Here is a 27,689-nt window from a genome sequence, read left to right on the forward strand (position 1 = left end):
ATAATAGCAGGAAAACAATTTAGCCAATCCAACTGAAACTCGATGTAAACTGAGAGTATTCTGATGAGTCTTCCAGTATGATTTTAAGGATAGGTAGGATCTCACAATCGATAAATGGGGATAACTGAGTTCTTCCTTTCCATTTGTATGACTTTTGGTTATACTCCTGGATTATACATACCTCTGTCCAAGGCTCTAAGTATCATATTAAATAAGAGAGGTGATATTTGACACAGTTATTTTTTCCTGATTATAGAGATAATGCCTGACGTTTGTTTTAATATCTATATTTTTCAAATTTTCATATACACAAATACAAATTTTATAACATTTCTTCCCCATGGTCTACTGACTCCAAATTCTTCTCCTGTTCCTTTGGAGATTCATGTTATCTTATTCTATGAACATTTTTTGTGTACAAATACATATACACCATATATGCATTATTTACTTACTTATATATACACACAGAAACAAAAACTACTGATTTTATTTAATGTTGCCTTCATAGTCATGTTTGCTGCTGATCTTTTGGGATTGGAGAATGTACTCGATACTCACTCCTGTAATAAACTGTCTCCCATAGCATCCATCAACTGCCTATAGCTTTCTGTGTAAGAGTATAACCTTGTCAAATGTTCTGTCAACCCTGGCAGCATGTGGAAAGGTGTCATCATTGTTCAATATTTGTTTTGGCAAACATATTGATGAATTTGTATATATGTAGCATCCAGATCATGGCTAGAGGACACTGTTGTACTATTACTATACTGGTTTTATGATTCCTAAAAACTGTGTACTTTCTTTGGGGATATTCTCTGAGCCTTGCTTTTGATACTTTAACACATACTTAAAATGCATTCTGAGTATTTTAATCCCTCAGTTTGTCTAATCATCCCCACCCTTATTATGCTCTTCTTTTGCATTCTTTAAGTATTGACAAATCTATTCTTCTATAAGCCTATTGCCCTCAGGTAAACTGCTGTGAGATCATGGCAGCACTAGCTGTACCGTGCACATAGGACAGCACTGTGTAATTCCTATATTCAAGTTCTTAAATATTTGACCCTTTATTATGAATATCCCTGAGCCTTATCCACTTAGAGGGAGTGATACAAATATCCACTTCAGGGATTAACACTTAACTGACAATTATTCTGAATACTTTGGACAGCCATGTATCTCTACACATAGTCCCATTCACAAAAAAGAAAAAAAAATCTGTTTAAGGCAGCAAATAGCTACTTTTTATGGATACAAATGTAACTATTTTGATGACAACTTATAACAGGACAATTTAGCTATGGCAATAGCACCAAGTTTGTCTTTAATGCCTAAGAAGTTGTAAGTCAAAGATTTTGTCCAGTTTTTCAGTATTAGATATGATTTCTTGTAGAACAGTTGTTACCATTCTTCCACTATTGAAATTTTGGGAATATTTTGTTTGGCAGGTATATGTGTGGAATAGTGTAGAAGAGGTAAATATAAAGGTTTGGATTTATATGTGCTTGAAAGAAAATAATGCTGCATGAAAATATAAACTAAAATATATTAATTAGTTTTATGTTTATACAAATAAAAAAACTATAATGCATGCATTTGATGAATGATGCATTCAGATGATCCTCTAGGAGAGGAGAGGGGAATAGTGATTCTATGATATTCCATTTATCTCAAAAACATAGAAATTGGAAAAGTGAATCACAATGTTAACATCTGTTTAATCTTGGGAGTTGGAGTACAGGGGTCTGTTTTGTTATTTTCTGAATCTTGCCATATGTTTAAAGTGGTTTGTAATTAAAATAATACACGGATGAGTAGGAATTAGTCTGGTAGAAAAAGACTCAGATTGCATTTGCAGGCAGAAGGCAGCAAATGAGGGAGAAAGCTGGACAACAACAAAATATTTTCAGACAAAAGTACACATAATTTGGCATGATTTTGTTCTAAGTGCCTAGGAAGGAATTAGGGAAGGAGCAAAAAGACTAAAGTAGATTTGAATTTGGCAGTAATGAAGACCTGGGTATTATTCTATCACATGTGGACTTCATGGTTAAGGTAATGACTAGCATAGCTGTTCTAATAATACTGTTCACTCTCTTACATTTAGAATGCAAGTGTATGATGCTAAAAGTAGTCTGTGTGGTTAATTTACAAATTTGATCTAAGGACATTTTCCACATGCACAAATGCAATCACAAGGGCCCATGTAGAAAAAAAATTAAAAAATCAGGTAGGGAGAATTTGTCTTAGAAGCAATTCACCAGTTGCCCCTGGCTTCCAGAAGCTTCAACAAAGTAGCCATGAAGGTTTAGTGTAGACTGGCTTGCAAATGGGTAATGTGGTCTAGATTCAGTACGTTTGGGTGCTACTGGAAGGCAACATGTCCTGAGCTACTTAGACATGTCATAACTGTGTTTCTAGACTCTTGTTCTCCTAGGTAATTTAGCTCAAGGTAGGATACTAACATGAAGGATCCACATCTGCAGGCGACTATGTAGACTAGAGCGAATGCAAAGAGAAAATATTAAAGAAAACAAAAAGCAAGTGCGCTGAAGTTACAGTCCAAAGTCCCCTCTCCATTGCTGTTCAGATACGTGTAAAATTGTACAAGAAAAAAAAATGCATGGCCTTTCATTATTTCCTAAGAAATTTTCAGATAAAACATTGCCACGGGAAACAGTTATAAAACAATGAGAAGGTCAAAGTTTTAATACACTATTGTGTATTTAAATTAAAGTTATAAGAAAGTAAAAAAAATTGTTCCTTTTCTATTTATCTGAAATGAGCTAAATTTAATACATGGCCAAGTTATAAATATGAATATTATTTAAGATGACATAGCACTGACCTACATTCCATATACCTGAGCTTAAGTTTTAGGTATTTCTTCATTAAATCATCAGGTTGGACTAAAAAAAGCAATAAAACCAATGAATACTATTTTGTTATAAACATTTCTACTAATTAGTTATTTTGTTAAAAGCTGTACTGATTTTCACTAGAAAGTATGGCGTAAGTGTTTTTATTCAAATGCACATGTACTTCTGTTTTATTATTATTGCTACTATAGTTGTTAGTGAATATGCATTTTGAATTTTAGGAAACATCTGTACTTTCTTCACAGCATATTTGTCATTCATTCATTCATATAAATATTTATATATTTTATGTGTTTGGCTGTCTTAGTTCAGGTTTCTTTGCTGCGTTAAAACACCATGACCAAGAGAAACTTGGAGAGGAAAGGGTTTAATTATTTATTTTGCTTATACTTCTTCATCACAGTGCATTACCTAGGGAAGTCAGGGCATGGACTGGAGATAGCAACCTGGAAGCAGGAACTGATGCAGAATGTTGCTTACTGTGTTTCTGTGTTGTTTGTCTGCCAGCCATAATTTGGCACAATTCCCAATGGGCTAGATGCTCCCACATCAATACCTAATTAAGAAAATGCATTACAGATAGAAAACTAGCCAGCATGTAAGTAAACAGTATAACTGAATATAAGGAGCCATGACTCTTACAAGCTAATTACTTACCTTCCATATTTTCCAATAATCAAATTACTTTAATATATATGAGCAAATGCAATTTTAATTATCATAAATATCAAAACAAATTTTGAATCAACATATACATTGAAAATTTAAGTCATCTGCTTCCAAAGCTTTGCTACTAAATGTGTCTTAAATAATTTTATGACAATTACATTAGTATTTTGCTATAAAGCTAGAAAACTGATATGTAGCCTACAACTGTAATGAATTTGTGATTATCTATTGATAAAGTTAAATGAAGATGGTCAATATTTACGAATGGAGAATTAATTTATAAAGGATAGTGAATAAATATTAGAAACACAAATAAATTGTATAGTATAGTTTGACTTGTGCCATTTCCCATGTCAAGCTGTCCAAGATGTCTCACATGAGACAGAAAGCCGAAATCTGGAAGGTTGTCTCCACCTAGGGAAGATGTAAAGGGCAGCCTGCAACTGGCAGTGACTTGTTATCAGTCCTTTTCCCTGTGTTGAGTGTTTAGCTCTGATAATTAGCTGCTTCTGATTTTATATAACTTTATAAATAAGGTATAACCATGAAGCAGTTTGAGTGTTCTTTGCTACTTTAATTATAGTTTTCTACTATAAATATACTTCAGAATACTAGCCTAGAAGAGATTTAATGTGTGTGTGTGTGTGTGTGTGTGTGTGTGTGTGTGTGTGTGTGTGTGTAAGCTATAAGCAAGGCTCTCCAATATTTAAGCAATAAAAATTCATGGAAACAACTCAAAATTAAAAATTGTACAAACTATGAAGCTTTCTTATGCCATCTTGTTTTCTAACCTAATGTTCAGCAACTTAAAATATAACCAAACAAAATCATAGTGGATAAAAAATTTGAAATATCTTTATCATTTTTTAAAAATGTTGAATTTTACTTAGTTATTTCAGATACAGTCTCCAACATTACAAATATTCAAAACTAACAATTCTTGAATTAACTATAGACATAAAAAAATCAGAAGGGTTACTGAGACCTCTTGGAGAACTTTCAGCCAGTTTGAGATAATATCACTGTTACTATCTTAAAGGATCACAATGAGTTAATCAAAGCCAAGGGCTTGCAACTGTTAGAGCACGGTGCTACCTGTTCCCATACAACAAGAAGCACCCAACAGTATCTGACTGCTTCCTTAACACGAGCCTCTATCCAAAGCCCTGTATTTCACTCTTTTGTACCCTATGCTTATATTATTAAATCTTGGATTCCACATTATATTTGGCATATTTTTTAAAAAATAAAAAACAATGGAATATCCTAAATTTTTAGTTTTAAGTTTTGTTTTTCTTTTTTCAAAATATCCACAGCCAACAGCCAACAGCCATCCTGCCACATATTGTCCCATCCACAGTGTTGAGTAATACAAGCCTTTCAGACTCACATGCATTTTATCAACTCAGAGTCACTAAATTATAGTATGATGTATTGTTACCGAACAGATGTTTCATACATCTGTTTGAACAGCCTGCTTTTGAAAAGTCATAATGTGTACCTTTCATGTTTTACACTTTTTTTTTTTTTTGGTTCTTTTTTTTTTTTCGGAGCTGGGGACCGAACCCAGGGCCTTGCACTTCCTAGGCAAGTGCTCTACCACTGAGCTAAATCCCCAACCCCACCTTTCATGTTTTAAAGATGGCCTCCCTTTAAATTATTGTCAAGAAATTTGAAATGAATGTTCTCTCTTCTTTCCAGATGGCACATGATCTCTCCTTATTGCGATACTGAACAATGATTTTTTAACTCCGGTCATATTCACCTCCACATTTCCATATAGCTTATTTATTTGTGCATATCTCATTTATTTTATTAAGTTTTGCTGAGTTATTTTCACTTGCTTCAGACCCTTTGCTTATCTGATAAATTATTGGATATGAAGTGGCAAGATTGGGATTTTTCCTAATGAAAAATCTAACTGTGAGATTCTCTAATCAAATCTATTTCCACCTCTCAAACATACAGAAACTTGACTGAAACCAAGGTCTGTCATTCATTAAATAGCCCATTCCATTATGTTCCAAGGCTAAATGAAAGACACCTATACCTACTCATGAGGCGTTTTTAACAGTGAAGATGGCAGCTGTAGAAGAATTTTAATCCAGCAAACATAACTACTCTGGTAAGAAATTATAACTAAAAATACGATCCAGCTGAAATTCAACACACCATGCAACATATGTTTAATCCCTCTGGCTGGAATCCTTACCTTTGTTCCCTCTGGCTAAAATACAGCCCAAACAATGATGTCAGTTGAGGAACAGAGAAAGTGATGAATCAGAGAAATATTTGACAGAGTCAGAGATACGGTATTCCCAACTCTCATGAGAACAGAAAGGGCACTTGGAGAGCAGCAAAGACTGATTCAATTGGAGCCAGTATTGTTCAGTTCAGTTTGGAGCAGTTCAGTTCTTGGAATTCAGGGGCAGTCTTTACAAACAGAGAAAGTCAATCAGAAGCTGAGAGAAGTCAATTTTAGTTAATCAGTTTGGGAGAGGAGTTTGAGCCTGAACGACTGATTTGAACCAGCCAGCCAGAGTTCAGAAAGAGATAGAAAGAATGAATTTATTCAAAAGTAAATCTCAGAGGCTGAAAGATTTTAGGCCTTAGTGAGCATACAGGGGCTATAAGCTGGTCTACACGGTCCAAGAGGAAATAAAAGTGACATTTAAATTTATAACCAGCAAAGCAATGTTATAAATAGAGTCATGAGTCTTCCTTGTACCTGTATATCCACAGATCATTGATCTTTGACTGCTTAGACTTAGTCTAAGTTTTGACTTAGAACTAGCATCTGTTCAACCTTTGTAGATGAGTCATTCAAATAGGACTTGTTTTTCTAGTAGCCAGTTCCTGCCTCTGACACTGTTAAAGGCTCAATAAAAGGCAGCTGAGGGCTCCTGTTCTCTCCTCATTATGGCAGTATCTAGACATCTTTTGGAATACTTATGAACAAGACTGAGGCAAGCCCAGGCAATCAGAGGGACCCTCCGTTTTCCTACACTGCCTAACACAGTTGTTACTTCTTTCTCTTTAATACTTTACACCAGCTCAGGTTTTTTGTCATTTTGCATGTTAGTTCTTCTTTGTTAGGAATAATTTCCTGCTGGAATCAGCTGAAATCAGAAAGACCTACTCTGCTGACCCTCCTGCTCCCTGTTTGTTAGCCACTGTCTTTCCATACTTCAGCACCATAGAAAACCAAGTTTATATGCACAACACACACTATGTATCCACCACAGTAAAAACACTTATAAACTGTACCCACTGTCCAAAGTAGGATTCTAATTCTATCCTAACCAGAAAAGAAATCCCTTTTAACTTCCTTTAGGTTTTTTTAAAGGAAGAACAGTAATAAACAAGATGGTGCATATTTATGGTATACTAAGACAAAATAAAGAATAAAACCCATGGTTAATGGCCTGCAGATTTCTAATTTCCAAATCCAATTTATAATGCAAGGGCTCATGGAATAAAGCTAACCCAAATGTGTTCTGGTGAGAGTTTTGTGTTTGTGTGTGTGTGTGTGTGTTTGTGTGTGTGTGTGTGTGTGTGTATGTGTGTGTGTGTGTGTTATTTGCAAAACTTTAAAGGAAGTATTTTAAAAGATTATTACATTTAATTTAAAACTACAGTTTTATAAATATAACTTAACAAAAAATAAAATGACATATTCAACTGAAGTGAATTAACTACATGGATTAATATATAATAGACTGTTAAAATGTAAATGAATACAAAATGGACATGTTTGAACGATTTCTACAATAATAGATTTTAACGAATTTTATATAAATATGTTTTACATTTGCATTGTTTACATACACATTATGTCCTAAAATGTTCTGTGGGGCTTTGTGAAGATAGATGTAAAAAATAATGTTGACTGTTTCAAAATTATGCAGACTTCTAGTCGGCTTCATCTTCAGAAGTAGATAAAAGGCAGCTCTCAGTACACAAGCCTGTGTGCAGCTTTCTCCTGGGTACATCAACTGGACTAGTAGCATTTTACTTAAGATAATTCCCTTAAATCAACATGACAGAGTTGTTTCCACTACTCCCTCAAGCTTTCAGGCCTTTATTCTATTATTTCCTTTTATTTTCTATTTACTTTGCAGGTTGTGCAGAAGGAGTTCTTTTTCTTATTATTTTTTATACTTGGTCTCCCCATCACTAGATCTTCTAGGCTACCTCTCCCTCAGGTGGCCCTTCAAGAACCTTTTCTAAATGCACAAGCAAACAAGAGAGAAATGTCAGCTTCCACGGCTGGTTGGCAAGACAACAGGCCTGAGCGGAGGAAAGAGCTTCCCAGCAGGCAGCCAGATCAACAGGGAGAAATGGGCATGGGAGCCAGAGCTGATTTGCTAGCAACAGGTGCAGAGGAGCCAGTCTAACATCCCCCACACTTTATATTCATCAAATACTGCTCATTGAGGGCTCTTGCTGTGTTAGATTTCTATAAGGCCTGTGTCAAACTGATCAGAAGAATCAATAAAACAGTGGCACAGCACAGTACATTTACATACACTATGCTGTACAACTTATTTATACCACTCTGGTTTAATTCTTACAATATTTTCCCTTTCAGACACATTAAAGATGTCTAAAAGTCCATCACTGATGTAGTATCAGCTGCACAGATGTTTTCATACTATTAAGACAGGATATTCAAGAAAAGACTTCACAGAAATTTAGTGTACTCACTCCTCTTCCCCAGACATACAAGAACATATTTATACATGTTTAAATTTACATTTAAAAGCATGCATGCACATAAACACCCAATACATAGTATACAAATACACAGCATGCAAACAATACACACAAAGGATCCAAGAAAAATCAGTGTAAATACTTAGTGTGCATAGAGTACATTATACAGAATTCAGAATTGAAAAATTTAGCATTTCATATGAGACTTCAAACAATTCACATCTTAGCAAGAAATGGAATTTTTAGTATGACAAATCCATTCTAGACATTACTAAAAGGTGTCTGTGATACTCAGCATATAAGGACTAATGGGATAGGCTGATAATTTGAGTGACAGTATAGTATACTTTTATTTTCCTTATGACTGTTTAATTATTTTGTGCAATATATTTATCATGTTCTTTCACTTACCCAAATCATTCAAAACCCTCTTCTCTTCCCCTCCAAGTTCTATCTCTATCTCTCTCCCATCTGTCTCCATTTCTCTGTCTCTGTTTCTTTCTCCTTGTCTCTGTCCATGTCCAGCAAATGGACGAACCATAAAACAAAATTTTTCCAGTCAAAATGAAGCAAGGAGTCTTCTAAAACAAAACAAAACTAGAGGGATTTGCTTTGTTTGGCCAACTATCCCTGCCATAGAGCCTATCTTATTCTTGCTCCATAGCCTCCATCAGTTCATATGTGTCTTATTGCTTTTGTGTCCAGAAGACACTGATTCCTCGGAGTCATCCACTATGTCTGATTTTTACAATCTTCCTGCCTCCACTTCCATGCAGATCCTAATTATTGAGGAGAACATTTTAATAAGAATGCTTCAATTAGCAAGGAGCATACCAAAGTCTCCCACTCTATGCATACTGTCCAGTCTCTGTGTTAATTCTCTTCTACTACATAAATAAGATTCTCCAATAAGGGTTGAAGAAGGTGGTGATCTATGGGTGCAGCAACAAGTCTTTGTAAATAGGAGATGGTATTATGGAGAGATAAAGAAGAAACTATAAAAGAAGGGATAATTAAGGAAGGACAAGAGAGAAGCATGCTGGAGGGAATATGGAGAGGGCAACTAATATTTAAAGATTTTTGAAAAGCCTCTTAAAATATATACCTATACACAGTGAACTTAAATGGACTCCCATATGATGGTGGAGATCATTCCTTAATTATTCATCTTGTTCGACCAAATAAAATATACAGTGTCAGGAATGGGTTATATCATGTTTATTAGTTGGCTAATGGGGTCCCATTGATTATTCCTCAAATATCATATGCTAACATATAAAGCTAGAGTTGGTACATAACTAGATGATTCACCCCTAAAGAATAGTGTCCATGATGCTGAGAGGAACTCTGCATATGAACAGAGGAGAAAGGTTACCTTTAATATCATCCACCTACAGTTCTAAAACAGCAAGCTGCTGTGAAAATATAGTAGTACAGTGATGGTACAAATGTTATAGAAGTAACTAATCACTTTTAAACTGGATTTGAACTGGCTCATTTTATGAAATAGAACCCATACTTGATACTGCAAAAGTGTTCAAGATCCTGAGATGAAATAGGTCACAGGACAAGGAAAAACCTACTACTACTGCTGCTGCTGCTGCTACTACTATTACTACTACTACTACTACTACTACTACTACTATTACTACAGTTCTTCTAAAATAATATACAAGTATCATGTATCTCATATCACATATTATATATTACACATCACATATCATATATCAGATCAATCATATATCATACATCAATTAGGAGTATGTGTATGTGTGTGTGTGTGTGTGTGTGTGTGTGTGTGTGTGTGTTAGAAAGATACTGAGCTCTTATCTTGACTCTACCCTCACCAGCAAGCAGGATGATCTTATGCTATTCAACTTCTTATAATCTCAATTTGCCAATTTGTTCAGCTAGTAAAACAACATGTGCTGGACAGTTTGTGTTAAAGCATACATATATTAATATATTGCCCACATCATGTTTGGAGATGATCATTCAGGTAACATACTCACAGAGAAGTCCAAGATCTGGATCAAATATGTCTGGGTACCTGGTGATGGTCCTTCTGTGACTTATACTGTGACATCTCTCTATGCCCTCACATAGAAGATACAGTAATAACTGTTATCATTCAAAGTACTAATTTGTCACGGATCTTTAATCTCATGGCCTACTTATGACACTCCATCATAAATTCATCATAGTAGTGGTTATAATCACAACCTCTTAATTTTTGAAAGGTACAACTTTGGAGGACCACAAGGTATTTGTGACAATTAATAGGTCAAAAAGAAACAATGTATTTTCCTAAACACAAACTCAGCTGTTACTTAACTTATTCTTAACTGACAGCAGGCATTTGACATTCTGTGGGATATTTAATAAAAACCATCTTCAATCATAAAGAGATATTTTTTCATTCACTTATATTTCAGATTTACTTGAAGAATTAATCAATTAGTGTCTTTACTATGTTCAGTAGATAAGTAGAAGCAATGCTTTGACTTAAAAAGTAAAATAAAGTTTTCAAGTAAAAGCAAAACTAATGTAAGGAAAGATAATATAAGCAATTATAAAAATACTAATATTGAAATCTTGTTACTAAAAGGAAGAATTGCAAAATTATCTAAAATTATGTTAAATAATCTAAAATAGTATTTAGGCATATAGATTATATGTTCTACATGGCAATTTAATTAAAATAGTTTATCATATAAAAATGTCACAAACCACTAAATAAGTAGAATTAGTTTTCAGACTTCTGATTTGGGCATGGTATATATCTTTTTCCTTGAAACTAAAACCTTTCTTCTTGTAGTTAACAGAACAGATCAGGAGGCCCATAAACTCAAATGAAACTTACAAATCTCAGAAATTTTGTGAAATTTACAAGACTAGGGAGCACTCCTCCAACCACTATTTACATAGGCAGTAGCAGGTTGCTGAAGAAAGTGTAAACTTACATGATAAACTATCTATAGGCTGCTGGAAAAGACTCAAGTAAAATACCCTCCACAATGCTACATGCTCCTATAGACCCACAAATATCAATTACCCCTTACCTATACTTCTGATGCCACTCTGAGAAATCTATTGGTTTCCTTTGGTCTCTTACTGTCTTCTCTGCCTATATGCAGCACAATATGTGTAAATATGACTTCTAACTTATTTAATGCATCAAATATTCTTTTTTTCTAAATTATGTCTTATCTAATCAGAGAAAGATACCAGTATGAGTTGGGGTGTGGAAATGCTTGCCATATAACCATGTGGGTCCAAATTTCATCCCCAGTATTTATTTAAATATAGGCTGGTAACTTAGCAGTAATCCCAGTGCTGGGGAGATATTGACAGGAGAATTCAGTGGCTTGGTAACTTTCAACTATAGCTGATGTCCAGCTCCAAGTTCATTAAGAAAACATGATGCAAAAAGTAAATGTTGCTCTCTTGCATCAACACATATCTACACACATACACAAAATCAAAAATGCAAGCATAGCTCATACATATACATATTTAGATCATTTAAATATCTATATGCAGGTCCAAACTCACCATATGATCATAATTGTTTTACACACCTAATTAAAATTTATGTGAATGCTAATCACATCCTTTCAAGGTTCATATATCCATTCTGATAGAATCAATGTTTGATTGTGACTGCAAATTGCTATCTGTGCAAGAAGTGCAATATCACAGAAATATAACCAGTTATCCTTCAGTCAATATTAATGGCATTTCCCATCACTGCAAGCAAGCATCTTTTTTTAGCTAATTTTATCAGATTTCATAGAACACCTGAATGCCCAGAGTAGCCAGTTCCGGTTATATTTATTATTTATGGTTACAGTCCTCAGTATCCTCATCATTAGACATTCTATGCTACAAAGTTCCTTGAAATATGTGTAAATACAGTTAAAATATTTATTGTAATTAATGAATTGGATTGAATGACTCAAAACATTTTTATGTTTAATTGGCATATTATGTAAAATATATAACGTAATATTTAAATAAAAGCATAACTAATATTTTAACAATTGCCACTGAATTTTATAAATACAAATTTTTTTAAAGTTTCCCATGTCATCCTCTTACATTTGTTAAAACACATACTATATGCAAGTTCTGACCTTGGTTTGTTTCCATAATTTCTTCCCTCGTCATTGTAAATTGTAATACGACATAACCTCTAGCTTGAATATTTTGGATGAAGGCATTCTTCCTATTCAAGCCTGGCCTTGACTTTCCTAATTATAGGATAGAGTTGGGTGCTATGCTTTAACCAGCTAATGGCTTCTAGAAATGGTTGGAATCTGAAGACTCTTAACTTTATTAGTCTATAAATCTCTGGACATGTTCATAATATAGAAGTATTGAAATGTAAAAAAAAAAAAAGAAAGGGTTAAATTGGAGGAAGAAGATCACTAAGAGTGTTGTTGGGGTTGGTTACTAGTCTGGGATGTTTCCTGCTTTCCCATTTTCTCGATGTCTGTCCTACATGGGTGAGTAGAGTCTGATATATGGTTCCTTCTCTGTCCTTCATGTTCTGTCTCACCATGACTACAAATCAGCCAAGCAAGGAGTTCAGATCAAAATTACTGACACTTCAAGCCTAAATTAATATTTCCCCCTTCAGGTTATTTTTCTTAGGTATGTGTCACACTGAAGGAAGCATAATATACATGGGGCTTAATTTCCTAAAAACTGCAAAATTACCATCAGGGGTTGTATTTATGCCCAGATTTGCTCTCTAATTCTAATGAGTCTTTTTCTCTAATTCTGATGAGTCTTTTTCTCTAATTCTGATGAGTCTTTTTCCTAGCACGCTTTCTTCAAATGGACAAAACAATGCTTGCTAAAAGGAAAAGTACTTTTATATAAACATTTGACAGAGTTTGTTGCTGAAGAAATCCTTACTAAAGACTATATTTAGATAGCCCAGGTTATACATTCACATTTTTCTACTAAAATCTCATTTCTAATAAATAATTCTGCAATTATAATAAAACATGTCAATCAAATTTAAGGTACATGCAATTTTCTTTTTGAAACCTAAAATTATGTTTAATATGGAATCATTCTGGAAAAACATATCAAACATAAGTATTTTAATTTTTTGGTATTTCTTTTATACATTTTCTAGTGTATTTTATATAGTTATCCTTCATAAAAAAATCTATTTCATACACTTAAATTTTTATCACCTTTGTTTATTGATGCATAAACATTTACTTGCCTTTTCCATTTTTTTTTTATTCCTGATTTCATTTTCTCCTACCAATACTGCTTTTAGGTCCATCCATATCACCTTTTATCTATATTTTCTCCTGTTCTCTCTCTCACTGGAAAACAGCCTCCTAATGGATAATGATAAAATACAACATAAAACAAAAACTGAACCATTGGAATTAGACAAATTAAATGGAAGGAAAGACTTCAATAGAAGGAAAAAGTATCAGACTGGCACTATTTGCACACTCAGGTATTCCATAAAAATGATATGAAACCACAATTTCTCTGATACCTAACCACACAAGGAACCTACCAAAAAAGGAAACTTCAGACCATTCTTGTTTATGAATACTAATGCAAAAATGTTAGATAAAATTTATGCAAACTGAATCCAAGAACACACCAAAACCATCATTCACCATGAACAAGTAAGCTTCATCCCATGGATGCAAGGCTGGTTCAATATATGAAAATCCATTAACATAATCCACCATATAAACAAACTCAAAGAAAAAAATCACATGATCATATCCTTAGAAGTAGAAAAAGCATTGGACAAAATACAACACCCCTTCATGTTAAAAGTATTGGAGAGATCAGGAATTCAAGGCCTATACCTAAACATAATAAAAGCAATTTACAGCAAACCAACAGTCAACATCAAATTAAATGGAGAAATACTTGATGCAATCTTCAGCTGATAATCAACTTCATCAAAATGGCTGGATATAAATTAACTCAAATAAATCAGTAGCCTTCTATTATACAAATGATAAACAAGCCGAGAAAAAAAAATTAGGGAAACAACTCCCTGAATAATAACTGTAGATAATATAAAATATCTTGGGGTAATTAAACAAGTGAAAGGTATTTATGATAAGAACTTCAAGCCTCTCAAGAAAGAAATTGAAGATCTCAGAAAATGGAGATATCTCCCATGCTCGTGGATTGGCAGAATTAACATAATAAAACTGGTCTTCCTATCAAGAGCAATCTATAGATTCAATGCAATACCCATCAAAATCCCAACACAATTCTTCAAAGACATAGAAAGAGCAATTCTCAAATTCATCTGGAAAGGCAAAAATCCCAGAAGCAAAAACAATTCTTAACAATAGAACAGCTGGGGGAATCACCATCCGTGACTGCAAGCTCTACTATAGAGAAATAGTGATACAGAGACAGACAGGTTGATCAACGAAATAGAATTGAAGACCCAGAAATAAAACCACACACTTATGCACACTTGATCTTTGACAAAGAGGCCAACAATATACAATGGAAAAAAGAAAGCATCTTCAATAAATGGTGCTGGTCTAGCCGGTTGGCTGTATGTAGAAAAATGAAAATAAATCCATATTTGTCAGCATGCACAAAGCTCAAGTCTCAGTGGATCAAGGACCACAACATAAAACCAGATACACTAAATCTAATAGAAGACAAAGTGGGAAAGAATCTTGAACTCATTGGCACAGGGGGGAATTTCCTAAACACAACTTCAATGGCTGACACTCTAAGATCGAGAATTGATAAATGGGACCTCACGAAACTGGAAAGCTTCTGTAAGGCAAAGGACATAGTCAATAATACAAACTGACATCCTACAGATTGGAAACAAATCTTCACTAACCCCACATCCGAAAGAGGGCTACTATCCAAAATATATAAATAACTTAAGAAGCTAATCACCATAAAACCAAATAACCCAATCAAAAAATGGGGTATAGAAATAACATGAGAATTCACAACAGCAGAGTCTCTAATGACTGAGAAGCACCTAAAGAAATGCTCAAAGGCTTTAGTGATCAGAGAAATGCAAATCAAAAGAACCCTGGGATTCCACCCTACACCAATCAGAATGGCTAAGATCAAAACCTCAGGTGACAACATATGTTGGCGAGGATGTGAAGAAAGAGGATACTTCTCCACTGCTGGTGGTTTTGCAAACCAGTACAACCACTCTGGACATTAATTTGGAGGTTCCTCCGATTGAAAATAGACCTATCTAAAGATCCTAAAGTTCCACACTTGGGAATATACCCCAAAAATGGCCCACCATGCCTCACAGGCACATGCTCCACTATGTTCATAGCCACCCTATTTCTGATACCCAGAAGCTGGAAACAATTCGGATGTCCCAAGACAGAAGAATGGATACAGAAAATGTGGTTTATTTACTAAATGGAATACTACTCAGCCATTAAGAAAGAGAACATCCTGAGTTTTGCAGGAAAATGGATGGAACTAGAAAATATCCTGAGTGAGGTAACTCTGACCCAAAAGGACATGCATGGTATGTTCTCACTAAGTGGTTATTAGTTCCCCTCTCAACAAAATACAGAATATCCAAGATACACTCCACAGAACTCAAAAAAGTCAACAAGCTGAGGATGTCTCTGTCCCACTTGGGAGGGAGGGAGAGGGAAGTGAAAGGGGATGAGGGTGATGGAGAGGGGAACATGATCTGGTATTGAATGGGGCAAAAGGACCGAATCCCTGAGAGCCTGCAGAAAGAATGGAAACAGGCAACCTGGGGAGGAAGGAGTTTGAGAGGACCCTCTAGAATGTATCAGAGATCTGAGAAGTGAGAGACTCTTAGGAATTAAAGCGTGGTGGGGGTGGGGTTAGATGAAGTCCCCTACAGTATGGAGTGGGAACTTGGAGATCCCACCTCCAGCAGAAAGACAGGAATGGGGTTGCTATCCCACATTCAAAGCTCTGACCCATATTTCTTCCTGTCTGAAAGAAATGAAGGGATGGAGATTGAGAAAATCCTGAGGAAAAGAAGGTCCAACAACAAGCCCAAGGTGGATCTAGTTCAAGAGGAGGCCCCCAAACATGACACCATCACTGAGGCTATGGAATGTTCACAAAAAGGGACCTATCATGACTGCCCTCTTAAAGATCAAACAGGCAGTTGAAAGAGTCTGATGCATATGTGCACCCAACCAATGAACAGAAGCTGCTGGCCACTCTGGTTGAATTAGGGAAAAGCTGGAGGAAGCTAAGAAGGAGAGCAACCTTGTAGGAGGACCAGCAGTCTCACTGGTACGCAGGTGCTTTATAAGCTGCCTCTGGTTCTGTGAATTCAGATGACCTTTGACCATGTTGATTTAAAGGGCCTTGATCGGTTAGTGTCCTCCAGTCCCTCACAAGATATCAAATCTGCACAGTGTAACAAATCTCAACAAAACTTGGCACACACAGACAGCAACATCGTAGAAGAAAAAGAGTCCCAAAAGTAGGCAAAAGAGTCAGAGACACCCTGTTCCCTGTTAGGAGTCCCACAAAAACATGACGTTAATAACATTTTTATAATATTTGTTTACAGACAGTAATGTAGTAATAACCTTGCCTCCAAATAAACACTAATTGCTTAAAACATTGACTGAAGGACTAGAGAAATAGCTAATTTGTCAAAAATACTTATTTATCCTTTTCTTGGAAATGACAAGACTTCAGTCCCTAGCATCCACAAGTACCTATAACAATAATACCAGGGTTGGCCGCTACTCTACTGGCTCCTGTAAGCATGTATTGTACAAGAACCCATTAGGGAAAACACATATACAGATAAATATAGTAATACATGAATCTTTAAAATAAAACCTTTAACCATCAGAAACATTTTTTCTCTCAAATGAAAATGAAAAACATAACTCAGAGAAAGGGTAGAGAAGAGGATTCTGAATCTTGATGAAGAGGAATATCATATCAGGGCAACACTTGGAGAGAATTTGTTGGTGGAGGCGAATTATCTAGAATAGTCAAACAAGTGACTTGTGCCACTACTGGGTAATAGGTAATTGGCAAATAGAGAGAGGGAGAGAGAAAGAGAGATTCTCACCAACTGGAACTGAGTATATAAGTTAGACTGGCCAGTGAGCCCTAGGAATCTATCCCTATGCTGCTAAACAGTATTCAAGTTATAATAAGCATATGCCAGAACACGTGGTTTTTAATTTTTATTAATTTTTGAGTTATACTTTTAATTAAAAATAGATCCTATTCTCATACTATACATCCCAACCATAGATTCCCAACACACACTCCTTTTAGCTATCCATCTTCTCTCTTCTCCAGCTCCACACAAATATTATTTCCTCCCCAGAAATTACCAGGCCTTCTATAGACAACAGCAAAACAGGACAAAACTATAAGGGAGGCCAAAAGCCCTCATATAGAGGCTGGACAAAGCAACCCAATTGTAGGGAAATAGTCTCAAGTACATGCAGGTACCAGCTTGCACTCTTTGTGTTCAATGACCTGTGCAGATGTCCTTGGTAATAGTGCCCCTCTGTCATTTGGATATATAATTTAAATACAATATTTCCCCAAATGAAAATATAATATATATAATATATTATAGATGTATAATACAATGGCACTTTGAGATGATGTTGATTCTAGATTTACCATGATTAGTAATTTTATTGGTGGTTTCAGTGGATGTAGGGCTTATACAGGTTGAACATATTTGTATCTGGTTACATCCTTTATCGAAGACTTTTTCGGTAACTATGAAAGTGAGAAAAATAACTTTTTGGAGTTCAACCTCTTAACCACTCAGCCATCACAGTACTTAAATGTTCTTTATGTTTCTGAAAATTTATAACAATGCACACAGACTTTGGCTATACATATTTCTGATGGTAAATATAAGATGAAATTGAGTCTGTTTCTTGAAACTCTATTAATTCTTCTCCTTAAAAAATGAAGTCAAAGCAATGACATCAAAGAGTCTTTAAAGTAGCATTTATGGTATGAGATAGGTTATATAGGCTTCTATTGCTATGAAAATGGTGGAAAAACACACAATGCCTCTATTGCTCAATAGTGTGGGTATAATTCACAGCCAGTATTGTCATTTTATTTTCATTTCTTTTATAGGGGACATGTACATATGTTCTACAGCTAATATTACTAAGTAAAATTTATTTGTGGAATAGAATTCTGCTAATAGACATTCTGTGGTTATTAGGTTGACATTTAGTTAGTAATTAGTAACATTAATTCAAAACCATTTTTGTAAAATATTTCAGTATTTAAATGAAATACAAAGGGACAAGCCTAAAGTAATACAGGAAAAGGCACTTAATATTTACACAGAAGTTGACACTTGATTTTTATGATTATTTAACATGTAATATATCTACATATACTTTTCAAATGCTCCAAATTTCCAAAAAGCCTTATTTCCAAATTATCACATCATCCATGATTTTCAGAAAAAAAAAAGTTAAGAAAAGGTCTCCATCAAAGTTATCCTAAAATTAATGACTTAAATTTTTCTGGAGCAATTGTTGTCTTGAAGGTCATTATAAAACCACTCCAAATCTACCAAGGGAGAAAGCAGTACTGGTGTTATTTGAGGTCATTTTTTTAAGGAGGAAAGGGTTTATTCAGCTTAAATTTTGACACTGCTGTTCATCACTAAAGGATGTCAGAACTTGGAAGCAGGAGCTGATGCAGGGGCCATGGAGGGTGCTGATTACTGAATTGCTTCCCTGGCCTGTTCAGCTTGTATTCTTTTTTTGTTTTGTTTTGGTTTGGTTTTGGGTTTTTTGTTTGTTTGTTTTTGTTTTGTTTTGTATTTAATTGGATATTTTTTTATTTAGCTTTCTTTCTTTTTTATTAACCTGAGTATTTCTTATATACATTTCGAGTGTTATTCCCTTTCCCGGTTTCCTGGCAAACATCCCCCTAAACCCTCCTCCCTCCCCTTCCTTATGAGTGTTCCCCTCCCCATCCTCCCCCCATTGCCTCCCTCCCCCCAACAGTCTAGTTCACTGGGGGTTCAGACTTAGCAGGACCCAGGGCTTCCCCTTCCATGGTGCTCTCACTAGGATATTTATTGCTACCTATGAGGTCAGAGTCCAGGGTCAGTCCATGTATAGTCTTTAGGTAGTGGCTTAGTCCCTGGAAGCTCTGGTTGCTTGGCATTGTTGTACATATGGGGTCTCGAGACCCTTCAAACTCTTCCAGTTCTTTCTCTGATTCCTTCAACGGGGGTCCTATTCTCAGTTCAGTGGTTTGCTGCTGGCATTCACCTCTGTATTTGCTGTATTCTGGCTGTGTCTCTCAGGAGCTATCTACATCCGGTTCCTGTCGGCCTGCACTTCTTTGCTTCATCCATCTTGTCTAATTGGGTGGCTGTATATGTATGGGCAACATGTGGGGCAGGCTCTGAATGGGTGTTCCTTCAGTCTCTGTTTTAATCTTTGCCTCTCTATTCCCTGCCAAGGGTATTCTTGTTCCCCTTTTAAAGAAGGAGTGAGGCATTCAAATTTTGATCATCCGTCTTGAGTTTCATTTGTTCTAGGCATCTAGGGTTATTCAAGCATTTGGGCTAATAGCCACTTATCAATGACTGCATACCATGTGTGTTTTTCTGTGATTGGGTTACCTCACTCAGGATGATATTTTCCAGTTCCAACCATTTGCCTACGAATTTCATAAAGACATTGTTTTTGATAGCTGAGTAATATTCCATTGTGTAGATGTACCACATTTTCTGTATCCATTCCTCTGTTGAAGGGCATCTGGGTTCTTTCCAGATTCTGGCTATTATAAAAAGGCTGCGATGAACTTAGTGGAGCACGTGTCTTTTTTATATGTTGGGGCATCTTTTGGGTATATACCCAAGAGAGGTATAGCTGGATTCTCAGGCAGTTCAATGTCCAATTTTCTGAGGAACCTCCAGACTGATTTACAGAATGGTTGTACCAGTCTGCAATCCCACCAACAATGGAGGAGTGTTCCTCTTTCTCCGCATCCTCGCCAGCATCTGCTGTCACCTGAGTTTTTGACCTTAGCCATTCTCACTGGTGTGAGGTGTAATCTCAGGGTTGTTTTGATTTGCATTTCCCTTATGACTAAAGATGTTGAACATTTCTTTAGGTGTTTCTCAGCCATTCGGCATTCCTCAGCTGTGAACTCTTTGTTTAGCTCTGAACCCCATTTTTTAATAGGGTTATTTGTCTCCCTGTGGTCTAACTTCTTGAGTTCTTTGTATATTTTGGATATAAGGCCTCTATCTGTTATAGGATTGGTAGATCTTTTCCCAATCTGTTGGTTGCCGATTTGTCCTAACCACAGTGTCCTTTGCCTTACAGAAGCTTTGCAGTTTTCTGAGATCCCATTTGTCGATTCTTGATCTTAGAGCATGAGCCATTGGTGTTTTGTTCAGGAAATTTTTTCCAGTGCCCATGTGCTTCCCTAGTTTTTTTTCTATTAGTTTGAGTGTATCTGGTTTGATGTGGAGGTCCTTGATCCACTTGGACTTAAGCTTTGTACAGGGTGATAAGCATGGATCGATCTGCATTCTTCTACATGTTGACTCCAGTTGAACCAGCACCATTTGCTGAAAATGCTATCTTTTTTCCATTGGATGGTTTTGGATCCTTTGTCAAAATCAAGTGACCATAGGTGTGTGGGTTCATTTCTGGGTCTTCAATTCTGTTCCAATGGTCTATCTGTCTCTGTACCAATACCATGCACTTTTTATCACTATTGCTCTGGAATATTGCTTGAGTTCAGGGATAGTGATTCCCCCTGAAGTCCTTTTATTGTTGAGGATAGTTTTAGCTATCCTGGGTTTTTTGTTATTCCAGATGAATTTGCAAATTGTTCTGTCCAGCTCTTTGAAGAATTGGATTGGTATTTTGATGGGGATTGCATTGAATCTATAGATCGCTTTTGGTAAAATGGCCATTTTTACTATATTATTCCTGCCAATCCATGAGCATGGGAGATCTTTCCATCTTCTGAGGTCTTCTTCAATTTCTTTCCTCAGTGTCTTGAAGTTCTTATTGTACAGATCTTTTACTTGCTTGGTTAAAGTCACACCGAGGTACTTTATATTATTTGGGTCTATTATGAAAGGTGTTGTTTCCCTAATTTCTTTCTCGGTTTGTTTCTATTTGTGTAGAGTAAGGCTACTGATTTATTTGAGTTAATTTTATACCCAGCCAATTTGCTGAAGTTGTTTATCAGCTTTAGTAGTTCTCTGGTGGAACTTTTGGGATCACTTAAATATACTATCATATCATCTGCAAATAGTGATATTTTGACTTCTTCTTTTCCGATCTGTATCCCCTTGACCTACATTTGTTGGCTAATTGCTCTGGATAGAATTTCGAGAACTATATTGAATAAGTAGGGAGAGAGTGGACAGCCTTGTCTAGTCCCTGATTTTAGTGGGATTGCTTCAAGTTTCTCTCCATTTAGTTTAATGTTAGCAACTGGTTTGCTGTATATGGCTTTTACTATGTTTAGGTATGGGCCTTGAATTCCTATTCTTTCCAGGACTATTATCATGAAAGGGTGTTGAATTTTGTCAAATGTTTCTCAGCATCTAATGAAATGATCATGTGGTTCTGTTCTTTCAGTTTGTTTATATAATGGATCACGTTGATGGTTTTCCGTATATTAAACCATCCCTGCATGCCTGGGATGAAGTTTACTTGATCATTGTGGATGATTGTTTTGATGTGCTCTTGGATTCGGTTTGCCAGAATTTTATTGAGTGTTTTTGCGTCGATATTCATAAGGGAAATTGGTCTAAAGTTCTCTTTCTTTGTTGGGTCTTTGTGTGGTTTAGGTATAAGAGTAATTGTGGCTTCATAGAAGGAATTCGGTAGTGCTCCATCTGTTTCAATTTTGTGGAATAGTTTGGATAATATTGGTATGAGGTCTTCTATGAAGGTCTGATAGAATTCTGCACTAAACATGTCTGGACCTGGGCACTTTTTGGTTGGGAGACCTTTAATGACTGCGTCTATTTCCTTAGGAGTTATGGGGTTGTTTAACTGGTTTATCTGTTCCTGATTTAACTTCGGTACCTGGTATCTGTCTGGGAAATTGTCCCTTTCCTGCAGATTTTCAACTTTTGTTGAATATAGGTTTTTATAGTAAGATCTGATGATTTTTTGAATTTCCTCTGAATCTGTAGTTATGTCTCCCTTTTCATTTCTGATTTTGTTAATTTGGACACACTATCTGTGTCCTCTCGTTAGTCAGGCTAAGGGTTTATCTATCTTGTTGATTTTCTCAAAGAACCAACTTTTGGTTCTGTTGATTCTTTCTATGGTCCTTTTTGTTTCTACTTGGTTGATTTCAGCTCTGAGTTTGATTATTTCCTGCCTTCTACTCCTCCTGGGTGTATTTGCTTCTTTTTGTTCTAGAGCTTTTAGGTGTGCTGTCAAGCTGCTGACATATGCTCTTTCCTGTTTCTTTCTGCAGGCCCTCAGCGCTATGAGTTTTCCTCTGAGCACAGCTTTCATTGTGTCCCATAAGTTTGGGTATGTTGTACCTTCATTTTCATTAATTTCTAAAAAGTTTTTAATTTCTTTCTTTATTTCTTCCTTGACCAGGTTATCATTGAGTAGAGCATTGTTCAATTTCCACGTATATGTGGGCATTCTTCCCTTATTGTTATTGAAGACCAGTTTTAGGCCGTGGTGGTCCGATAGCACGCATGGGATTATTTCTGTCTTTCTGTACCTGTTGAGGCCCGTTTTTGGACCAATTATATGGTCAATTTTGGAGAAAGTACCATGAGGAGCTGAGAAGAAGGTATATCCTTTTGCTTTAGGATAGAAGGTTCTATAAAGATCCGTTAAGTCCATTTGGCTCATGACTTCTCTTACTCTGTCTACATCTCTGTTTGATTTCTGTTTCCATGATCTGTCCATTGATGAGAGTGGGGTGTTGAAATCTCCCACTATTATTGTGTGAGATGCAATGTGTGTTTTGAGCTTTAGTAAGGTTTCTTTTACGTATGTAGGTGCCCTTGTATTTGGGGCATAGATATTTAGGATTGAGAGTTCATCTTGGTGGATTTTTCCTTTGATGAATATGAAGTGTCCTTCCTTATCTTTTTTGATGACTTTTAGTTGGAAATTGATTTTATTTGATATTAGAATGGCTACTCCAGCTTGCTTCTTCTGACCATTTGCTTGGAAAGTTGTTTTCCAGCCTTTCACTCTGAGGTAGTGTCTGTCTTTGTCTCTGAGGTGTGTTTCCTGTAGGCAACAGAATGCAGGGTCCTCGTTGCGTATCCAGTTTGTTAATCTATGTCTTTTTATTGGGGAGTTGAGGCCATTGATGTTGAGAGATATTAAGGAATAGTGATTATTGCTTCCTGTTATATTCATATTTGGATGTGAGGTTATGTTTGTGTGCTTTCATTCTCTTTGTTTTGTTGCCAAGACGATTAGTTTCTTGCTTCTTCTAGGGTATACCTTGCCTCCTTATGTTGGGCTTTACCCTTTATTATCCTTTGTAGTGCTGGATTTGTAGAAAGATATTGTGTAAATTTGGTTTTGTCATGGAATATCTTGGTTTCTCCATCTATGTTAATTGAGAGTTTTGCAGGATACAGTAACCTGGGCTGGCACTTGTGTTCTCTTAGGGTCTGTATGACATCTGTCCAGGATCATCTGGCCTTCATAGTTTCTGGCGAAAAGTCTGGTGTGATTCTCATAGGTCTGCCTTTATATGTTACTTGACCTTTTTCCCTTACTGCTTTTAATATTCTTTATTTTGTGCGTTTGGTGTTTTGACTATTATGTGACGGGAGGTGTTCATTTTCTGGCCCAATCTATTTGGAGTTCTGTAGGCTTCTTGTATGTCTATGGGTATCTCTTTTTTTAGGTTAGGGAAGTTTTCTTCTATGATTTTGTTGAAGATATGTACTGGTCCTTTGAGCTGGGAGTCTTCACTCTCTTCTATACCTATTATCCTTAGGTTTGATCTTCTCATTGAGTCCTGGATTTCCTGTATGTTTTGAACCAGTAGCTTTTTCTGCTTTACATTCTCTTGGACAGTTGAGTCTATGATTTCTATGGAATCTTCTGCTCCTGAGATTCTCTCTTCCATCTCTTGTATTCTGTTGGTGAAGCTTGTATCTACAGCTCCTTGTCTCTTCTTTTCGTTTTCTATATCCCGGGTTGTTTCCATGTGTTCTTTCTTGATTGCTTCTATTTCCATTTTTAATTCCTTCAACTGTTTGATTGTGTTTTCCTGGAATTCTTTCAGGGATTTTTGTGTCTCCTCTATGTAGGCTTCTACTGGTTTATTAATGTTTTCCTGTGTTTCTCTAAGGGAGTTCTTCACGTCTTTCTTGAAGTCCTCCAGCATCATGATCAAATATGATTTTGAAACTAGATCTTGCTTTTCTGGTGTGTTTGGATATTCCATGTTTGTTTTGATTGGAGAATTGGGCTCCGATGATGCCATGTAGTCTTGGTTTCTGTTGCTTGGGTTCCTGCGCTTGCCTCTCGCCATCAGATTATCTCTAGTGTTACTTTGCTCTGCTATTTCTGACAGTGGCTAGACTGTCCTATAAGCCTGTGTGTCAGGAGTGCTGTAGACCTGTTTTCCTGTTTTCTTTCAGCCAGTTATGGGGACAGAGTGTTCTGCTTTCGGGCGTGTAGTTTTTCCTCTCTACAGGTCTTCAGCTGTTCCTGTGGGCCTGTGTCTGGAGTTCACCAGGCAGCTTTCTTGCAGCAGAAAAGTTGGTCTTACCTGTGGTCCCGAGGCTCAAGTTCGCTCTTGCGGTGCTGCCTACGAGCTCTCCGTGGTGGCAGCAACCAGGAAGATCTGTGCCGCCCTTTCCGGGAGCTTCCGTGCACCAGGGTTCCAGATGGCGTTTGGTGTTTTCCTCTGGCATCAGAGATGTGTGCAGAGTGCAATCTCTTCTGGTTTCCCAGGCGTGTCTGCCTCTCTGAAGGTTTAGCTCTCCCTCCCACGGGATTTGGGTGCAGAGAACTGTTTATCTGGTAGGTCCCTTCAGGTTCTGGCGGTGTCTCAGACACAGCGGTCCTGCTGCTCTTGGGCCCTCCTCTACGGGAACCCAGAGGCCTTATACAGTTTCCTCTTGGGCCAGGGATGTTGGCAGGGGCGGGCAGTGTTGGTGGTCTTTTCTGCTCTGCAGCCTCAGGAGTGCCCACCTGACCAGGCGGTGAGGTCTCTCTCCCACAGGGTTTGGGAGCAGAGAGCTGCTGCGGGCCGGGATCCGCGGGTTTGGGACTCCCTTTAAACACAGGAAGTGCACGGTCCTAGAGGAATTTTGCCTCTGTGTTTCCTGAATTCACCAGGCAGGTCTCTTGCAGCAGATAAGTTGGTCTTCCCTGTGGTCCCGAGGCTCAAGTTCACTCGTGGGGTGCTGCCCACGAGCTCTCCGCGGCGGCAGCAACCAGGAAGATCTCTACTCTTATTTAGCTTTCAAATGTATTCCCTTTACCGGTTTCTGTCCATAAGCCCCCTCGAGGTCATATTTTTTAAATGGTGAGAAGTCACTTAAGATTTTATGTGTGAGCTATTCAGAGTAGGATAGCCACATAGTGCACTCTTCATTGTGTCTTCAAGAAAAATTTATAAATATTGCTAAGCTGGGTAACCATCCTGAGACAAGATGATCCTTTATCCTCCCAAATCATTATGCTCCGGAATTTATTCTTAGAATATTTTTCCCATCATCCTTCCAAAAAGTCCATAAGGTTCTGGGGATGAAGCCTGCAATATAATTGAGGTCATACTAACTTTACATTTTTCTGAAGATAGACCTTATGTTAATGAGTATGTATGGGAATATGTTCTGTTGCCTTATTTTCTGACCACTGTTTAAGGCTGCTCAAGCTCCATGTTTGACCTCATGGCTCTTGATTAACACAATCTGCTGATACAGGGTTAAAATAGTATTTTTTAAATTGAGGATTTATCATGTGGGTTAGGACCAGAGATCTTCAATGACATATCAGGTTGAATACAAAGAAAGAATTCTTCAGTTGTCTATTAGAATCCCTTCTCTACTTCCATTGCCCATGTCTATTTTGTTCATGGATACCACTAAATAATTTGGAGAAGACCATTAAACTCGACAGCCACCTGAGAGTAAGAGAAACATGATTTGAAGGACCTTAATTTTGATTCTTGCAATAGTCCCATAGGAATCACTGTCTGGGAAGAATTCTTCATTGGTGATATCAGACTGTTGTTGGGATTAAATTTTGAGCCTTGGTTTACTGGTTTGTGATCAACAAGAGGCTGTTGTAGAAAGGTACATAAATGCTTTGTTGTAGTCACCTGTGGGCATTCCCAAATCCTTAGCTGAATGAATATTCATAGTAATTTGCTCTCTATTAGGGAAAAATGTATTGTTATTTGTCACGATTTGTTATATGGGCCATTTTTATTCTTTACAGAGGGGGGAATGTCTACAGAGAGACTTGGCTTCAGGCCGCGGTCACAGCAGCAGTGAGAAGAACTGCTCCTGGGAAGATGACATGTCATATTTGGTGCATTTGAACAGAAGGCCTGGCTTCAGTTCACTGCTCAACTGAGTTTCCAGACACTCTTGGGGGTACACTGCTGGAAAGGCCATGGGCCAGAGCTGCAAGTTCTACAAAACACTCAAGCTCAGTTAATGACATTTCTGGAAATTCTGGATAAAAATTTTAAAAGTAAAAGACAAAAAAAAAAGAAAGAAGGAAAGAAAGAAACTATGACATCTGGGGAAGTAATTTACTTCTGAATTATTGCTTGGGAATTTTTAAGTGATCAGAAACATCCAGAGGGAAATGTTAACACTGACTGCTAAATCTTGGCAAGGACCTACTGAAGTGTAGCTCTGACCTCATGCCAAAACTAGGGCTGCAGAAGAATACAGAAGGTGTGACCTTATTACTTCAAGTCATTTGTAGTCATTGAGTAAATCAGTTGCTGATGTCACTGGACTGTGGCCTCATGGGGCATAAGCTGTGCTATATTTGCATTATTTTCAAAAATAGTCTTGACCTGGCTTAGTATTCTAGGCCAAAGCAATACATTTAGGAGTCATTTATTTTTCTGAATGTAGAGGGCAATCACAGGTGAAGAAGAAGTTACCATCAAAACCTGCAAGATGGGGCTTTGCCCTACTTTATGGGTCTTCACCTTTCCTTACAATTTATGAAGATTCTGGCAGAAAACGAGTCATCTGGAAAGTGGAAATGTACTAGTTATAGGAACTCTGTGCCTATTTCTGTTGATTCCTCTTGCACTTAAGTTACACAAGTGTAGGATAAAGAGACATGGACACACACACACACACACACACACACACATACACACACCTATTGGAAGAAAGAATGGTGACATTAAATGTTTCTCTTCAGGTGTTGAAAGTTTAAAATCCTATAT

The 27,689-nt window shown here is 36.7% G+C and overlaps 1 long non-coding RNA gene across 5 annotated transcripts in view; it reads left to right on the plus strand.

Annotated features, from left to right (window-relative positions):
• Window positions 1–26,967, plus strand: part of LOC148000661 (uncharacterized) — a 57,899-nt gene extending 30,932 nt beyond the window's left edge. For 4 of the 5 annotated variants that reach the window (XR_015640523.1, XR_015640522.1, XR_015640525.1 and 1 more), the window contains one exon: window positions 26,714–26,967. This is a non-coding gene — a long non-coding RNA (uncharacterized LOC148000661). Of the gene's footprint in view, window positions 1–22,748; window positions 22,808–26,713 lie in introns of all 5 variants that reach the window. The other variant, XR_015640524.1, reaches the window with a different exon arrangement.
• Window positions 26,968–27,689: the final 722 nt, after the last annotated feature.

The sequence above is a fragment of the Rattus norvegicus genome, chromosome 16 (genome assembly GCF_021556685.1).
Source record: "Rattus norvegicus strain SHRSP/BbbUtx chromosome 16, alternate assembly SHRSP_T2T, whole genome shotgun sequence".
Lineage (NCBI taxonomy): Eukaryota > Metazoa > Chordata > Mammalia > Rodentia > Muridae > Rattus > Rattus norvegicus.